The 13,585-nt window shown below is 34.9% G+C and overlaps 1 protein-coding gene across 4 annotated transcripts in view; it reads left to right on the top strand.

Annotated features, from left to right (window-relative positions):
- The window catches only part of LOC118203029 (uncharacterized), a 137,574-nt gene that overhangs the window by 19,684 nt on the left and 104,305 nt on the right, over positions 1-13,585 (top strand). For 2 of the 4 annotated variants that reach the window (XM_085808978.1, XM_085808981.1), the window contains exon 1: positions 4,164-4,319. The exons of the other annotated variants lie outside the window; for them this stretch is intronic. The gene's annotated coding sequence lies outside the window, so the exon portion shown is untranslated. Of the gene's footprint in view, positions 1-4,163; positions 4,320-13,585 lie in introns of those variants that run through there. 4 annotated transcript variants of the gene reach the window in all.

The following is a 13,585-nucleotide window of genomic DNA, read 5'->3' on the forward strand; positions in this document are numbered from 1 at the left end:
TAAATGAAAGGGAGCATTAATGGCAAAAGATTCTTCAACTTACAAGAAAGATTCTCTAATTATCAATAACGACATTAATTTGAACGAAACTAAATTAATCAAATGTTTCATTGATTAAATTGGAATATTCTGTGTTGGGATTGGAAGTTCATGTATGTTTTTTTAATTCTTGTGATGTTTTGGATAGTGTAACATTCCACTTATATTCTTCCTGGGAGTTTCTTTTCGGTACCTGGTATTCGCCACTTCTCTTAGACAAAGTTTTCCGTATGATCAGGAAAACAAAAGATGTTCTGAAAGGTATAGTTGTACAAGGAGACTGACCTATAGCCTGCAACGAAACGAGCGAATTCGACATTTACAAGCTTTGCAGTACGTATGTGTCCTTTCCCCATCATCACGAGTGTAGATACCTAAATGATGCATCTTGGACTTGATGACCAGACGGCTAATGGGCTTGGCTATTCCCAACTAATCCTAATCCTTTTAAGCAAGTGTCCAGTCATTGAGGGACGAAAGTAGTCCTAAGAGAGATTCAATCAATGAAAGATAATGAAAGATAGAGGGAGGAATAGAGAGACAAAGAGGAGATAATGAAAGGCAATCACTGTGTTCTCCTGTTCTAATCGCTCTATGGTTCTAATCAATCGTTCAGGGAACTCTTCATTGAAATAGGCACCAATGCTATGTCTAAAGTAAGCTGATGCCTTAACATTCTGTAACCGCATTTACTTTGAAACAGACAGTAGAATACCTTCTAGGAGTTCAAGCAAATTATGCTCCAGAAACTACTAGTATTTATACCTTTTCAGTTATAGGGGTAGAAGATATGGCCATACTGATCATTGATCTAGCTTAACTGTTGAATGAGAAATCTTGCTGATAGTTCGTTGCATATATTCATTTTGTTGCACATGTGACGTAAGTGACTCTTAAGGCTATAAATAAGTCCTCTAGTAAAATTTCACTTATCTGTGAAAACCACGAATGTTAGAAACTGTGAATGTGATTTACATTTTATTCTGGAACCATCGATAAAAGCTTATGCGTGAGGTAAAGTCAGAAAATCTTAGTCTCTGGATTGTTTGTAATTTTCGGATACTCATTTAATATACTTATAACAAGCTCCATATAGTTTCTTTTTTATTTATCCCACTTCATGTGCAGTAATCTAGTATACATCGGCGGCTGTTCATAATACAGTCCACGACTGCAATCTCAGTGTTTGCGTAGCGTGTATTTCTACCAGTGCTATCTCCAATTTTGCTTGAGCCATCGCCCTATCACGTAGATGCTGATTACTTACTTGAAACACAGCATGAACTGGCTTTCTTAGTCCGGAATTTGTTCTTCACGAATTTACATACCGTACATTCAGCCGTATAACGTGCATTGGTCTATAACGCACACCTATAATTTAAAATTATATTTTTTAATTTTTAGGTATATTCACTGTATAATGCGCCTCCTTTCCCTTATGAAGAAACGTGAGAGGCACGTATGAGATTCTCCTGTCTTTTGAAGTTATTCATTCGAAGATTTTTCCCATGCTTTCCAACAATGGTTTACTGAAATGACAAACGATAAGGGGAACAATATGTATGTAGAGAAAATGCTTGAGGAAATAAATAATTCTGCAAAGAGGGTGGGTTGTATTCAATGCAGACATGCACAAGAATGTTACTTTAGGGTTTCGAGAACAGGGCACAGAATCTGGGGAAAGAATGCACTTCCGCACGTCTGAGTGATTGCCATAACGAGGCGTCCATGTTTGAATCCCGCAGAAGACATGAATGTTGTAAATATATTGTGCACGTCTTTGTGCCATAGGGGCCCCTCTAAATTTATGGTGAGAAAAAAGCCGTCTCGTGTGGTTTAGTTTTGGTGGTAGAGGGGTGGGAGAGCCTTGGACCCATCCCTCTGGATGCTGTCCCTAAAAATTAGAGCAAACTGGAAAAAGTCTTACTGCACCCGTATGGTGCTCAAAGCTCTTGTCAGCGACAGACGTAATCTTGAACTCTTTGTAGCGATAAAATTTGTGGGCTTGCTCTGTTTATAGCAGACAAATGAGATTAATAACAACGCACAACAACTTCACACATCATGCTAAACGATAGTGTTTTTGCGACTGACAAGTACTAACCGCCTATGCATCAGTTTTTGCCTCGATTTCTTCAACTATTCATAATACACGTGTACTATGAATTAACTACTGCGAATTAATTTTTTATTATCGAATTGTACTACGAATTAATTGTTTGCTTATGTTAGAGCAAATCCCAATGGATTATTCCCTTTACATTCCTCCATGTAGTTAACAAAATCCTTACATTTGGGTAAAATACCCATTTCTCATCATCCGTTAAAATTTTACCTAAAAATGGTTCATTTCTGCGACGAGATCGTAAACAAAGACAAATGCTACTTCTCATATGTCGTTGTTTTCAGAGATTATGGGGATCCATGACCGGCCTTAATATATTTGGAGCCGTAGACGAAAATTTTTTTTGATGTCCAATCTTAAAAATCCAAGATTAGCGAAATTATGAACAGAACATTTTGCAAAAGATGCTTTTAATTTCTAAATAAATTTTGATTACTTGGTGCGGGGCCTGAAAATGCCACTCTACTATGCCCTTCCCGTTTAAAACCGGTATTGTGTGGAATACACTGATCCAATTTTTATCGTGAACTCAAATGCGTGCTCCCATTCCCATTCGTACGCAAAACACAGTTGAAAGACTGTTTTAGCTGTTGATCTGCTTACGAATAGGGTTTCCGCTACTTCCTTAAGCACTTACACTACGCAAACTTATACACTTTACAGAGACTTTCTTGGAGTCTTTGATTGGAGTGTACTGTGCTTGGAGTCTCTTGTCAAATTTCAGATTACTTTAAGTTGTTTTTCGAATGGGAATTTTGATCACAATGTGTTGTTCCACGCACCGAGGGAGCTACTATTCTCTCATTATTCTCGCGCCTGCAAGGCACGACTGAGCAAATTCTAACTTTCAATGGAGTTAAGGTGAGGGTTGTGGCTGTATTTACCGCTGTAGTGGTTTGTAACGGCAACAGTCCCGATCATATTTCAATCCCTTAGTAGTTACAATTATACTTCTTGAGACATAGTTTCAATCTCAGGAAATCGGAAACCACTTTCATTGTAACATTCGATTTACTCGCTGCGAATTTGTGACAACATAACTAACTTTTGACCAATGCATCATTATCCTGAGAAATATTCCTAAATATATTTTTTTATTGTAAATGTAAATTTCGTATCTTTCAGTGTAGCTTCTTTTATTTTTTAAAGTTATTTCTTAAATAAAACTCACTAATTTAGAAACGCACGATTTTGCTTTTAAGTTGATGAAAAAAAAAAATTCCTCAGGTCAATTTCAATATGCAGCTTAAGAATGTCATTCAAAGCAATGGGTTGATTCTGAATAACTTTACATAACTGAATGACTTATTTCATCAAAGAAGATTTAGGTAACCCTTTTAAACTGCAGTTTGCATTCTATTGTTTATATGGATGAGCTTGACTAGCTAACTGCTGCATTTACGAGGAAAAGAAAAAAAAGTTCCGTACACATAACTTACATAATATTAAAATATTTTAACTGTCGGAAAGGTTTTAAACTAGCTTATTAATGTTCCTTCTATGGTCACATAAGCAATTTCATAATCCGTATCAGTATCAGTATCAGTAAAGGGTTTTAATACGTGGGTTGAAAGGGACATTTTAATAGAAGAATAGAATTGATCTTTGTATTAAATCTATTCTGATTTCATATACTGGTAATTATACTGATTAGTAAAAATACGAGTGACTTTAATTTCAGAAAATAAGCCTGAAATCTGGAGCATAATTAAATCGGACTTTAAATGAATAATCATTTATTTGTGTATGCAAAATCGGTTAGCACTTTTGTGCTGCAGTTGGAGTTACTAGTGACAGGCAAAGACGAATTTTCTTGTTACAAGGAAAAAATAATAATTTTTAAATTTTTAAAAAGTATTATTAAATAGATATCTTCTTTACTTTGTTTGAAAGAGTAATTTTATTTCATCCAAGTATGTTACGCCCTACTCAGTGTATTTGCGTGCTCTAAACTCAAATAATCTCTAAGTGATAATTTTCAACTATATCATCAGATAACAAGGACGAGGTTCAAAGGGCTGTTATTTTATCGCATTCTGCTGCGCTGTCGACTGCAATACTGATTGATGTCCACCCGCAACAAATGGAAGTCGTACACTTGAATATATAGTAATTTAGGAATAAACTTTATATCTCATTTACCGAGGATAAAAAGGTTAGTATGGATTTAATCATCATGTTTGAACTTTTTTCCGGTTAAAATGTATATTACCAGACAAAGAAGGTTTATAAAACCTTCTTTGAAAAAGAAGTCTATTTTTAAGTCAAGAATTTGAAATTTGTTTACTTTTTTGTTATAACAGGAAAACTCCATTATCATGTTGTGTTATCCTCATTATCTTTATTTTAATTCCAGAACTATGTTAAATTAACTACTAAATCTAAGCCATTGGTTGAATACTGTTCGTTATCCTTTCATTACACTCAAATCATTGAAGTGATTACACAATCCCTGGCCAGTCATTTTCGTTCCCAATCGTTTTTTACCAGTTTGCAATCGGTAAAATCAGCGCTTCGATTTTTTTTATGTTATATACTTTCTAAGAGTTTTCCCAGGAAGATTTCAATGTTTTTTCAAAACAATCAAGTAAATAAATTATTTTAACGTTTAAAAGTGAAGGAAAATACCTTTGATAGTTCCCACTTTGATTTGAATGCTTTCATACTCTAATTGCTGATACATGTAACGCTTGACTTAAAACGACATTTATGAAAAGGCTATTTGATTGAAAGTAAATGAGTATATGACAAATTATCTTCAGGCCTTCTCTGTCTTTGAAAGTAGTGGGGGAAATATGGTTGAAAAACATGTTTGAGTTCAACTTACATTGGCATATCTGTCTTTCATTTGATCAGTATGACTACCTCCGTTTCTGATTAAGAGTTAACTAGGATAATTAGAGAGTTATTTCATCAAAGTTTCCTACGACTGTTTATATTTAATTCTAATAACTACAATTTTAGGGAATTAAAAAGAAAGTATAAAATGAGCAAAGGAAGAATGTTCTGTGTCTTTTTTTTTTTTTTTTTTTTTCCTTTTTCAGTATTAAAATGAAGCGTTTCATAAAATGTCTTTTAAATTTAATGCAAAAGTCTTGAAATTTATTTCTTTAATAATTTTAAATTTTGTTACCAAAATAAGCTATTTTCAAAATATAATTAAATAAAAATATAGCAAATATAAATTCTGCGTATTTTGATCATTTTCAAGAACTGGTGCCCACCAGCGGCAGATCGGTAAAGTGTCTGAACACTGGTATTTCGGTCCGGGGCTCGAATTCTGACGAAGGGGCTGGCTACATGGGCGATTTCGTGGCTTTCCCCATGTATGTGTATACGAGCCAGTTTCCTCAAAAAGCCTTCCACGAAGGCATTACTCCCCTTTGACAGATATCCCTCATGTGCTTTGCCCTAATCAAATAAACCAAACTAAGGAGAACTGCTTCGGGTTTCTTCAGTTATTTTCATTGATTATTCGAATTTCAAAGTTTGAAGAACATCTGTTTATAATAGTCGTGTCGATATAACAGTATTTATTGCATCTGCATAAAACTTAAAGTTTTCAACTCCATCTATAAAGTTAGATATAATATACTGCTTCTATAGTGTTAAAAGGCGGACATTCCGTCTTTGAGTGAAGTATAATGTCACGCTAGCAATCTCAGCTCTTTCTCTGTACTTTTATCTTAGACAGGGATTATCTGCCTAAGACGACGGTTGCCTTTGTGGAGGACGTTATTAGAAAGTACTGTATGAATGCATGAGTTTCAGTGAGTGAATAGCCCACATTGTGCTTGCCTAATACATTTACACCAGCACTTTCCAAGTGGAACGGCGGAGAATAGAATTTTTCCTGAAAGTATAAAGTATTTTCTCCATCCTTTCTGCATGCCTTCGTGGTGTAAGGGTAGCACACTCAGCGCGTACTCGAGTGGTCCAGGGTTCGAGTCCCGGTGAGGGCATTGCACATTTTTCAGCTTCCTGTCATCGATAAGCCTAATGACTCAACAAGTGTATTGAAAATTTGCAACTATTACTTCTATAAATGCGTACTTCTCCATGCACCATCGAACACCAGTTATCGGTTTTGAGACGCAAAATTTGGAATTTTTAATATTTTACCCTCTTTAACACTAGATTTCTTCAAACCTCTGGTTGGATACTGCAGAGAGTTTTATTATATAAAGTCAATTGACATTTTTAAAATCTCTTTAAGTGCAATTTATAAAATTCTTAGCTTTATCAGTAACACATGTTTTAATAGAAGAATTATGCATGTTCCTTTAAAATTGTTGTTGAACATCTTCATTGTACTCGTATTATCTGTAATTAATGAAACAGGATTTCGAACTTGCCCTGTTTATACATATGCAGCATTGCCAATTAAAATATTTTTTTATAAATTGTCAAGAATATTGCATTTTATACGAATATTCTCTTGCTTAGTACGTGATAAATATGCATGAAATATATATATATATATATGACACAATAACAATATTTGAAAATACTGTTGTATTTTCAAATATTATCAATCGTTATCGCGTGCTAGTTAGCGCTTTTGTTACCTTCTAAAATATTTTAAGTGTAAAAAATATGATTATCATTCTCTGTAGAAAATCTGCGCCTTCTGTTTAAGTACTTTTTGACCCACAGGGTAAACAATATCTCGAAAGACTGGACGAACCAAGAAAGAATACTGTCATACCAAACATTTTGAGATTTTCGTGAATACTCAGTTTTCATGAATATAACAAGTTTGATCATCTTCAGAAACACATCGTGTAAATATTATTCTGATTCGTCTGCCTTGAATTTAACTTAGTTGCAATGTATATGTAACATAAACGGTTTTTCGCATCGTAAGTAGTTATAACTTAAATAACAGGAATGTTGTTCAACTGAAGTTGGCCAGCAAACGATGGACATTGTTCTCCATTAGACTGATGATTATTCATATACAAAGAGAACAAAAACCATGTGTATGTTTTCAGGAAAAATGTCTGACAACATACCGATAAAGACTCATAGGTTGTTTGGTACGCGAAGTTAATATTTTCTAAAATATTCAAGAACAAATTATGAAAGTACGTTGCTGTTATTAGAAACTAGTATAATTTCCCTTTAGAAGAGAATGGGGTTACAACAGCATAAAAGATACAAATTCAAATAAAAGAAAAAAGTTAAAGTTGCATAAAATTATACAAGATCTTATTGAAAATAAAATTTCATTTGTAGCTTGTTATTTCCAAGATTAATGTAAGAAGTATTCATACTTTCTTGGGCCTATTGAAACATTTTCCATAACTGGGAATTCAGATTTTGCGATAATCACGCTGTTTATAAAACTAATAAAAGTCCTGTAATAATAATAATAATAATAATAATCCTTTTTCAGTCAGAGATCTGCCGTTTAAGAACCAGATTTAAAAGCACAGAAATCATGGTAATTAGAAGTTAAAAGTTAAAAATCCAAGCATTTCATCATTTTGCTTTCTTTAGCCCATATGTTTAGTTTTTGCTTGATGACTGACTCACAATTCGCCTCTAAATGTAATTTTTGAGTTATACTATATATTTGTTAATGTTAGTAATAATATAGTATTTTAGAAATAGTCATCAATATGAATGAAGTCATACATGCATTCTTTCCGATTTCCTTTACGACTCATCAGTGGCCGAGTGGGTATAATTGCTAAACACTGGTAGTTTGACCCGGGTGCGAATTCTGGAAAATCGTCTGACTGAATGGGCAGTTTAATGTTTTTCCTGGCGTAGCGTCAATATCAGTAGCTTTTCTTTAATAAGTCTTCAATGAAGTCATGCCCTAACAGGCCTCGGGCGCTTTGCCACAAGTGATTAAACCAAACTAAAATCGACTTTATTTACATTTAATTTTAATTCCCTATGACTTGAAATGTTCAATGGTTTAAACGTTTGGAGATGTTTATCAGCAATAATCACATGGATAAAAAAGCAATACTAATCCTCTCTTATTCACTATATACCAATACCAGAAATATGGTAATCATATTGCTTTTACATATTCGTTTTAGAATTTTGAAGCTAATCATTAACTGCAACTGTATATATTTTTCTCTCCTTTTGTCAAAGGTTTATAGCGTAAAAATATCACTAATAAGAATTCACTAACATCACCCAAAATTTCAATATTAAATGCTGATATGTCTTTCAAAGATTAGACTCTATACAACAAAGTTGCTTATGTATACATTACCTTTTAGGCAACATTATAACAGTTCACAAAACTCTCTAGTGCTAACAAAGCAACTGATATAAATCTTGTTATTTAAACTCTACGCAGTTCTGTTGTTATACCGTTACGAAAGCAGATGAAAGTAAAATTACTTATTCTATTCACTTGAATGTATTCACAAAATAAGCTTAATAAATTTTGATTCCTGATATTAAGGCTAATATAGGTTATAATGTTCAAAAATACGTTATTCTTGAAATTGGTTGAAAAGTGACTTATTAAACGAGGTATTTTCTAAAACGTAGTTAGATTTAAATTGATATTTAGGATAGTCAGATAAAGCTCAAAATTAAGTCTAGAGAAGAATTTTATTATTAATATTTTAGAAATCAAGTACTAAATTGTGCGCAATGTATTTCGTCTCTTCTTTCATTCACAGTTGATACAGCCCATGAGTGAAGTGAATAAGACCACTGAGCACTGGTGATGATTTTGGTAGAACATTTTTCATTGTCGTTATACGATTCCAAAGTGGAAGCTTTCTTTGCATCTGAAACTTGAGCTTAGGTGTTACATTTTCTGCATAAATAAGTAATTCTTTATCTATTTTTTCTCTCCTCCTCTATTTCCTAATTATTCAGTTCTTGAAGGGAATGTAAGAAACACATAGCCATCAGCCTAAAAGTGATCATTCATCGCTGTTTCTTGTTTCAAACACTATTAGTGTAGTTGTATTTGGAACATCATTCCTATATTTTAAAGAACGTCAAAGCTATAAACGAAAGCTTTTCTGTTTTCATTGCTGATTTTCAACGAGATTTTAATAAGACGTTCATTTTGAATTCAGATTATTTCTATCACGGCAAAGCACGCGACGGCTATCAGCTTAGAGGGAGGAATGACTTCTTGGAGCTCATGCTAAAGAAAAATGGATGGTATTTGCATTACAATGGGAAAAACCACGAAATCTTTCATGCAGCCAGCTTGTTCGCCGAACTTTGAATTCAGGTCAAACTACCAGTGTTCAACTACTTTATTCCTCAGCCTCTGGTAGGCAAAACGTTCAATTTTGAACTCAAGCCTGGTATGAGGAAGTCAATGGTTTATTTGTTTGTTTATTTAATTATAGCAAAGCAGACAGGGATTATCTGCCTAAGACGACGGTTGCCTTTGTGGAGGACGTTACACGAGAAATTTTCTCATATTCACATCCACAACACGTCTGCACACTCAGCCAGACAGCCAGGTCACCGAGGTCGTAGTCAGAAGAGCTTTCTCTTAGTAAGAAGACGGAAAAAAAGAACAGGTTGAGAAGAAAGAATATGGGACAGATATTTTAGCCTTAAGAATATTCGAAGGGGTTTACAAAAGGGTACTTACGAATTATACCGTTGAACACGAAACAGTCTTCCCCCGCGAACGGGCTGGCTGCATGGGCGTTTTCGTGGTTTTCCCCATGTGTAATGTGTATACGAGCCAGTTTCCCTTAGAAAGTCCTCCACGAAGGCCTTTGCCATAATTGAATAATCCATCCATCCGAAACAGTCTCCAGGCAGCGCAGTTTAGCGCCAATGATGGATAAGCGTGGCATGGTGACACACTCAGAACATCCGCGCTTTTGCACTTTCGTTTGATGCAGCCCCTATTGATTCTCAATGAGCCATGTTGTTTTTGAAGAAGGATATAAATTAACTGTTATTGCTATGATTTGTCCCCCCAGTTTGAAAAACAAATATTAAAATTTGGACTTACAGAATAAAAATCACTGGATTATTTTCAATGTTTATTGATCCTACCATCAAGAAAAGTGTGTAAATGGGGGAAAAGGACACAATATAGTTCAGCTAAATATGGTCGATGACAAAACAGTAATAGATTCGAAGAGTTACCTGCGGAAAGTTCGTACCCGTAATATTATAAATAGATCATCCGGGTTAATCGGGAGGTCTAGCAAAATAATAAAGCCTCTTCACGAACCTCAAAAACTAAGCGGGTCGAATACTTATTATTTATAAAACACAGAAGCATCATTCCTTCCTGAATGTTGTCAATCACTTTCGGGTTTCATTCCGATGGGAATAGGGTATTTGTGCATGAGTATTCGAGGTTTCCTCATAAGTTTGCTTGCTTCATTTAGTCGAATACACAAAGCACAAGAGGAGATATACGCCTAAAAGGAAGGGTGCCTGCATTGAAGATTTTCTGAGAGATATTGATCGCATGGTGAAAACCCCGAAGACCAAAGTCTTCAGGTTTGGTGGAATTCAAACCCTGATCGAACTACCAGTATTCAGCGGTTTTCTTCCCAACATATAATGTAAATATGTCTTTCAAGTAGAAGCATGATAAATATAGTTCTATGCATACATTCGTATGAGAACTGGGTACAAAGATTAATTTTTTAAATAATTATAAAAATGAAATTTGCAGTTGGTTAAAAGGAAATGGTAAGCAGAAAATTATATTGAACAGATGTGCAACTCTTTTGTGAGCTAAATAGTTCGTTTGGTATAGCAAGGAAACAGAGTATCTGTAAGGAGCTTATTTGTGATCTACTCACGCATCTTCTTTAGAAAACCAAGAAATTTGTCGTGCAGGTTTGTCGATACAACTGGAAATGAATGTGGAAGGAATACCGATATGATTTATTAAACTAAGCAAAATTTATAACAGTTGTATTTTTTCGGAGTGATAAGTAGCGTTTATTCTTCGAATTACTTTTCACTTTACTTACTTTTTATTTTATTTATTTATTTTCTTGTTCTCTCTTAGCGGAAACTGGAAAAGTGTTAAAGGAAATTCTCTCAAAATTGACTGACACTGTGAAGCATTTTAACGTAATTGGTATCTTGGGATTCAACAGGATCCTACTTTATTCGAACACGTGTCAAATACACTAGTGTGCAAAACTTAAGAAAATTGTATGATTTTCGCCTTAAATCCGCAAATGTCAGTTGGGAGATGTGAAATTCATTCTACAGAGGCACAATGTAGTACTTAAAAAAAGGGAAAGTATAGTAGCAAACAAATGAAAGGACACGCGCAGTACGGAACGAACAGCAAAAGTCCTATTCTTAAAAGACTATCTGTTTCAGTTACCTGGTGTTCTGCGGAGGGTGAGATGATGCTTCTCCCTAAAGTATCCCACACATGTTCAATTCATTTAAATCCGGAGAAAATATGTTGGCAAATCCATTCTTTCCATTCTGTGGGTATCCATTCTTCTTTCCATTCTGTGGGTATCTTTACTTTCCAACAGCTATTCAACAGCATAAGACCTGTGTGGCCGTGCATTTTCATTTATAAAAAACAAAGTCGGGACCATTGGCATCCTGGAAAAGATGCACGTGGGGAAGGATATTTTCGTCACAGTAACGATCTCTGGTAAGTGAACATTTGTCGAAAGTTTGGAGCTTCTTCCGTCCGTTTCCCCATACAAGCATGCCAGGACAACCCCAACAGTCTCTTTCCCGGGTGTTATTGGGATGAAAGCATGTCCCTACCTCTCTTCATATCAACTGGCGCCAAGAATTCTTCGTCACACTCAATCGACTATCGTCGGTAATGAGTACGTGGCTCCATTGGTGTAGTGTCCAGGCTTTGCATTCTCTACACCACTGCAAAAGGTGCCGCCGATGGGCTGCTGTCAATAGTATGCAGCGTTGAGAACGACGGGTGAATAGGCCACCTTTATGAAGTCGTGCGACCACAATAAACCGGGACACCTTTCGAACTTTTTTGGTTTGGTTTAATAACAGCGAGGTCTGGAGGGCTTTCGTGGAGGACTTTCTAAAGGAACCTGGCCGTTAACACGTTACACATGGGGAAAACCACGAAAACGCTCGTGCAGCCAGCCCGTTCGCGAGATTCGAACCTCTGACCGAATTACCAGTGTTCAGCGACTTCGACGCTCGGCCGCTGGTGGGCCTTAATAAGTATAGAATAAATCCAACTTAAAAGTTGTATATACATTTTGAAACTTGGCAGTAAGATTAAAAGAAATTAAATAATTAATAAATAACATTAAATTAAATAAGAAGAAATAATATTAAATAAAGATTAAATGAAGGTGGATCAATTATTTTATTTTACGTTATAACTCAAACTTTGGAAAACAATGAGCAATGGAGTTAACAAACAATCAAAAACTTCACTGTATATACTTCACTGTACTTCACCTTTAGGTGAAAACACTGTTAAATATTTATAAACACTGATCAGCTGAGTACACCCATGAAACACTTATTTTATTCTCTTATACTTTTCTAATATATCATGTATATATCATGTATTCTCATGTATAGCGTAAATACAGGCCGATGCTCTTTAGAAAGCTTCCACGAAGGTATCCCCTTTCCTTAGGCAAATACCCCTCGTCCGCTTTATGTCTAAAGGAAAGGATATCGGCAATTTGTCGGCTATTGTTTGCTGGTGTATTTCCTCATCTGAATGCCATGTTGCCTGCTGGAGTAATTCCTTAATCAATTAACCTGCCGCACGTAATCTAGCCTCACACATCCTCTACGAAGGCACTTGTTCGAAGATCTCGAGTGCTCAACAAACTTGTATTTTGGGCTTTTATTTTTGAAATAAATTGCATCCTCATGCAGTCGAAATATTTAAAAGTAAAAAAAAAAAAGTATGCTGTATTTTCGTAATTTTCTTTAAACAAGAACAGCTACACCAGCAGACAATAGCCGACAAATTGCTGTATTCTTTTTAATTCCTATCCTCTTCTCTTATAAAAAATGGCCTATTGTTATGATCATAAATTTAACAGGAATGTAGCTACAGTCATAAATTTTGCAGTCGCACTTAACTGTCTGCATTTGACATCAATTCAAACTCTAAGAGGTAGTAAAAAGATAGTTTCTTGTTTTTTATGCAGATGGTAGCTAAAATATCCGGCCACAGACGTTGCCATATAAACGTCGTTTTCGTATAGAAATTCGTATAGAAATTTTCGTATAGAAATAAAACATCGCTTTACTTTTTTTTTTTTCGCTATTTTATATAGAGTCATTTAAAGTCGAATGTTATCAACAAGCAAGATGATGAATTTACATAAAGTAGCCCATAGTCGAACTTGAGTACGTAAATAGTCTGTCAAAAAATAATCAAAAGGATTCAAGTACCACTGTTTCTCAAATTGTGTTCATGAAATATTTTAAATTTACAAAAGTTTTCTTTTCTCAATTGCTTTC

Source organism: Stegodyphus dumicola, chromosome X2 (genome assembly GCF_044657685.1).
Source record: "Stegodyphus dumicola isolate Sdum_Otavi_A_Nest chromosome X2, ASM4465768v1".
In the NCBI taxonomy this organism is placed as follows: domain Eukaryota; kingdom Metazoa; phylum Arthropoda; class Arachnida; order Araneae; family Eresidae; genus Stegodyphus; species Stegodyphus dumicola.